Raw genomic sequence first — 5,607 nt, 5'->3', positions numbered from 1 at the left:
ATGAAGCTGATCATGTATGAAATCCCATCATCATTGCCAATGATAGGGATCGATGCATCAGACAATTTGTTGTGCCACTTTTCAGTGGGTTAAACCCAGGAATTAGAAGGCTAGATATTGAGGTAACCCAGTTTGAATTGAAACCAGTGATGTTTCAAATGCTACAAATGGAGGTGAGTGATTCATTCAAGATAGCCGGTGTGACTGAAGACGCTTTGAGGTTGAAGTTGTTTCCGTACTCGTTGTGAGATCGAGCACGAGCATGGCTCAATTCATTGCCACCAAGTTCCATATCTACATGGTAATAATTAGTACAGAGATTTTTGGTTAAGTATTTCCCACCTAGCAAAAACGCTAAGTTAAGGATCGAGATCACAACTTTCCAACAATTGGATGACGAGTCTTTGTATGAGGCTTGGGAGCGATTCAAGGAGTTATTTCGTAACTGTCCTCATCATGGGATTCCTCATTGTATCCAATTGGAGACTTTCTATAATGGTCTCAATGCACATACAAGATTGATGGTAGATGCTTCGACGAATGGTGCAACTTTGTCTAAGTTTTATAATGAGACTTATGAGATCATCGAGAGGATTTCGAGTAATAACTATCAATGGCCAAAAAATCGAACATCTTCAGGAAGATATGTAGCCGGAGTTCATGAAGTTGACTCTCTCACTTCGTTATCAGCTCAGGTATCGTTTATTTTCTCCATGTTAAAACAGTTAACCGCTAATAGTACTAATAAGTTTGCAGCTCAGCCACCAAGTCCCTTTGAAGTAGTTTCCTGTGTGTATTATGGAAAAGGTTATTCTTTTGATAATTTTCCATCAAATCTCGAGTTAGTGTACTATGTGGGGAATGAATATCCGAATAGGAGTGGATAAGGACCCCAATCCAACTTCCACAATCCTTCATGGCTTAATAATCCTAATTTTTCTTGGAGCAACCAAGGAAATGGACCAAACAACAACTTATTGCAGCAAAGACCCAACCAATCTCAAGGGTTTAATTAGCAAGCTCTAGAACCACCTCAAGCTGAGGCATCAAACAGTTTAGAGAACTTGTTGAAATCATACATGGCAAAGAATGATGCTTTGATCCAAAGCCAAGCAACAACACTAAAAAATTTGGAAAACCAAATGGGTCAGTTGACTATGGAGCTTCGTAGTAGACCACAAGGAACCTTGCCGAGCAATACTAAGAATCCAAGGAATTTAGGTAAAGAACATATCAAGGTAGTGGCATTGCAAAGTGGTAAGACTCTAGAACCCCGATTGATTAATGTCGAAGATGAGCATGTTGAAAAGGAGGAAAGTCAACCAGATGTTGAAGTTCCTACACCAACGGAATCAGAATCTGCAAAGTCTGACAAGGTAAACCCTGACTTAGTGAATTCAAATATTTTAACATCTTCTTTGGATACAGATTTACCTATTCAGAAAAGTTGTCCGATTCAACCGAAATTTCCATCACCTTTATATCCGCAAAGATTGCAGCAACACAAGCAGACGCAGGAGGTGGAATTCAAGAAGTTTTTGGATGTTCTGAAGCAGTTAACATCAATATTCCATTGGTGGAGGCTTTAGAACAACTACCGAATTATGTGAAGCTTATGAAGGATATACTGTCCAAGAAGAAAGGACTGAGTGTGTAGGAGATTGTTGCCTTGACAACGGAGTGCAGTGCGTTCCTGCAGAACAAACTGCCACCAAAATTAAAAGACCCAGGAAGCTTTACTATACCCTGTAACATTGGTGAATCTTACTGTGGTAAAGCTTTGTGCGACTTAGGAGCGAGTATCAACTTGATGCCTAAGTTTATTTTCAAGATGTTAAGGATAGGTGAAGTAAGACCTACAATTGTGACTCTTCAGCTAGTGGATCGATCGTTAGCATATCCCGAAGGAAAGATCAAAGATGTTTTGGTAAGAGTCGATAAATTTATTTTTCCTGCTGATTTTATTATTTTAGATTTTGAAGCAGATAAGGAAGTGCCAATTATCCTTGGGAGACCTTTCCTTGCCACATGAAGAACGTTAATTGATGTACAGAAAGGCGAACTTACCATGCGAATTCAAAACGATCAGGTAAACTTTAACATTCTTAAAGCGATGAAATTTCTCGATCCAGTAAAGGAGTGTTTAGTTATGGAAGAGATAGAAACCTTGGTTTCTATGGAAAACAATTTTGAGGAAGATCCATTGGAGAAAGCCTTAGAGTTTGACCCTTTATAGGATGAATAAGGTGAAGAAAACATGGTTTTGATGGAAGCCAATCCGAGAAATTTTATTCAATCCACACGGTTTGAACCGTTGGAGTTAGAAGCCAGAGAATTTGTGCAACCCAAGTTGTCAATTGAAGAACCACCTAAACTCGAACTAAAGGTACTTCATTCCCATTTGAAATACGTTTATATAGGTGACTATCCTATTTTGCCTGTGATTATTTTAGCAGAACTAACGAAAGATCAGGAGGAACAACTAATTGCTGTTTTAAAGAGATTTAAGAAAGCAACTGGTTCGACAATAGTTGACATTCGAGGTATAAGCCCTTCTTTTTGCGTGGATAAAATCATTTTAGAAGAAGGTAAAAAAGCTCGGATTGATGGGAAAAGGAGGCTCAATCCTATTATGAAAGAAGTTGTGAGAAACAAAGTGATCAAATGGTTAGATACGGGAATCATCTATCCTATGTCAGATAGTTTGTGGGTAAGTTCGGTACAGTGTGTGTCGAAGAAATGTGGAATCACGATTGTTGAAAATAAGCGTAACGAGCTAATTTCAACAACAACTATTGCCGGTTGGAGAATCTGTATTGATTACAGAAAGTTGAAAAAAGCCACTCAGAAGGACCATTTTTCTGATCAGATGTTAGATCCTAAGGTAGTTATGCGATTCCTACATAAGCATGTGTTTACACGATTTGGGACACCAAGAGCTATTATTAGTGATGAAGGTTTTCACTTTGTGAACAAATGGCTTAAGTGGTTGCTTGATAAATATGATGTGAATCACAAGATTGCTATTGCCTATCACCCCCAGTCTAATGGACAAGTTGAAAGAGTGAACCGTGAAATTAAAGGTATCCATGAAAAGGTAGTATACCCTAGTAGAAAAGATTGGTCTCGAAGGCTCGATGATGCATTATGGGCCTATTGAACAACATTTAAGACTCCGTTAAGAATGACTCATTATTAGTTAGACTTTGGAAAGGCATGTCATTTGCCATTAGAGTTGGAGAATAAAGCTCACTAGGCTTTGAAGCAGTTAAATTTTGATCTAAAGCAGGCTGGTGAGAGAAGGATGTTACAACTGGATGAGTTGGAAGAGCTGAGGTTGTTTTCCTATGAGAATGCCAAAATGTGCAAAGAAAGATCAAAGAGATGACATGATAGTCATATACAACCTCGCGAGTTTAAAGAATGTTAGGAGGTTTTGTTGTTTAATTCAAGGCTGAAATTATTTCCTAGAAAGCTGAAATCCCGATGGAAAGGACCCTATACCATCTACGAGTTTATCCTTATGGAGCTAGTGAATTATACGACAATTACGGAGGTACGTTTAAAGTTAATGGTCAACATCTTAAACACTATTGGATGGTGAAGTTGAGCGAATTGAATCCTCGCTCAAATTAATAGACCCTCAAATTTTCATGAACTCATTGTGCAAATAAATAAATAATTAGAACTTATTTTCTTAATTTATTACATTTAATTAATTCTGTCTAAGGAGATTGGAACTTAAGTGGGACCGCTATGACCCCTCCAATCTTTCCTTGGAATTAATTTAATGTAATTTGTTAAGAAGAAATATTCTAATTAAAATTTTTAAGTTTCATTTTGTTCAGTTTAAATTTTAAATTTTTATGTTAATAAAGGGAGTCAAATTTGACCCAAGTACTAATCAGGTTTTTTTAAGATACAGTCTGAGTTTGAGGCCCAAGACAGCAAAAAGGAGGGAAAAATCCATGCCTTGCCGTCACGCCCATTGCTTGTCGCCCAACTAACCCTAATAAACTTTGCCGAATTTTCGAAAAATACCATGTCTCGCAAAAGAACTAGATCGTCAAAGACTACTCCTGAAAACCCTGTTGTGGTTGATGAAGAAGTGAAAGATCGATTTGATTCAATTTTCAAGCATCAACCTATGATGTCAGAAAAAAGGTTTTAACCTGAAGAGCAATGATGTGATGGTTGTTCCTGTGCCAATTAGAAAGATAATCAATGCTCTCAAATGGGAATGATTTTGTGATGCTCGTTCACTTCCCGATGATGAACTAGTTCGAGAATTCTATGCTAGTTTGACTATGCAAGATGCTACTAAAGTCATCGTTTGAAAGAAAAAGGTACCTCTTACTTTTAAGTCCATCAATGATTTGTTTAATTTACCTAATGTTGAAAAAGATGAGTACTACCCTATGATGAGCAATATCAATTGAGATTTTCTTCAACAAGTGCTTGATGTTGTGACAAATCCAGGATCCCAGTGGATTATAAGAAAGTATGGGAGCCATTCTTATCGCTACAGTTTTATGCCTATCTCACACAGTCCACCATCTCGATGGAACGGATGCTCTTGTTATATGCAATCTTGATAGAAAAATCCATTAATGTTGGGAAAATTATCCTCAAGGAGATTCATGATTGTGCTAAAAAGAAGGCAGGAAGTGCTTATTTTCCATCATTAGTCACTTCACTTTGCTTAAGGGGCAGTATGTTCAAGGGTGTATTACAAGTCACGATCTTGAAAGGTTGGTAGAAAGAGTGCATGAGTTGAACCAAGGCGAGCAAGAGGAACCAACTGTGCCAGAAACTGAAGAGTCAACAAATAAAATAGAAACTGAAGCTGACAGTTATAGACACTGAAGAAGAAGAATCTGATAAGGAACCAAATAGTCTTCAACCAGCTAAAGGAGTTGAAAACCCTGAACTTAGGGTTGAGCCAGAAGAAGAACCGCCAAGCTAAGTGTTGAACCTGAATATACAACTCCCATGCTGACTTCAGCAAGTACTTCAAGGAAATTAGAGTCGTCAATTTTGATGGATATGTGCAAGTTCATGCACAATCAACAACAAATTTACTGGAAATATGCAAAAATTAGAGATGATTCAATTCGAAATACTTTTAAGAATATCTCTAATACTTTTGTTCCTGAGTTCCCAGATGCTATCTTTGAGACATTGACGGAAGAGACTAATGATGCAAGCGAAGATGGAGCTAAAGAAGACAAGGGGAATAAGTCAAAAAAATAAAAGGGGGGATTCTTGTCTTGTTATTTATTTAATTATTTTTAGGTATTTAGGAATTTATTTCTTTCGTAATTAGGATTTAATTTCTTCAAAATAAAACATAGGGATGCGATCCGGCTCGGGTTAATCGAGTCGTTTCACGTAGTTGCCCGATCGTCGACGAGGAGTAGTTGGAGTTGTCAAAATTGGGTGATTTAGGCTAACGTTTGCGGAAGCTTTTAAAGGGGTTTAGATGAGTGGTTTGGTGTTGGAAGGTTCGGTTTAGAATAGAAACAAGGTAGGATAGAAAAGGTAATTGATGGAGATGGAAAATAGAACTTAAACGTCAAGAAAGTTTCAATACTATAATGACTATTG

The 5,607-nt window shown here is 37.5% G+C and overlaps 1 non-coding gene across 1 annotated transcript; it reads right to left on the bottom strand.

Moving 5' to 3' along the window:
- Positions 1 to 356: 356 nt before the first annotated feature.
- Positions 357 to 463, bottom strand: LOC128034188 (small nucleolar RNA R71). Its single transcript, XR_008190320.1, has one exon. It is a non-coding gene; the product is annotated as a small nucleolar RNA R71 (small nucleolar RNA).
- Between the last annotated feature and the right edge of the window lie 5,144 nt (positions 464 to 5,607).

Source organism: Gossypium raimondii, chromosome 10 (genome assembly GCF_025698545.1).
Source record: "Gossypium raimondii isolate GPD5lz chromosome 10, ASM2569854v1, whole genome shotgun sequence".
Lineage (NCBI taxonomy): Eukaryota > Viridiplantae > Streptophyta > Magnoliopsida > Malvales > Malvaceae > Gossypium > Gossypium raimondii.
Note: the sequence above shows the minus strand (reverse complement) of the source record. Positions and strands in the feature narration are given on the sequence as shown.